Consider the following 353-nt stretch of genomic DNA (forward strand, 5'->3'; position numbering starts at 1 on the left):
GTTATTTCGCGTTAGCGTAGAGAGCACTATTTCGGATAGTTTTTTAGGGTTTTCTAAAGCAACATTCGCCTTTGAAAAGGTCTATTTTTGAAAATTAGCTCAGATATGCTTATTTTGTTCTGTATCGTGTCGGGGGTGACAACGCGTGTTTGTGTGACTCTGTGGCACAGCCAATACCTTGAAAATATTTTTCCAACATCCCAGAATCACTCTCATAACGTTAGGTCCGTCAGAGTAGCACATACGGATTCTCGCACCTGCACAGTTGTACTTATTCTGCGCATAGGCCGAAGGTAGGCTGGGTTATGGTAGGTTATAAGTTATTTCGCGTTAGCGTAGAGAGCACTATTTCG

The sequence above is a fragment of the Odontomachus brunneus genome, unplaced genomic scaffold, assembly GCF_010583005.1.
Source record: "Odontomachus brunneus isolate Ranch 3 - 2012 unplaced genomic scaffold, Obru_v1 Obru_scaffold_076, whole genome shotgun sequence".
In the NCBI taxonomy this organism is placed as follows: domain Eukaryota; kingdom Metazoa; phylum Arthropoda; class Insecta; order Hymenoptera; family Formicidae; genus Odontomachus; species Odontomachus brunneus.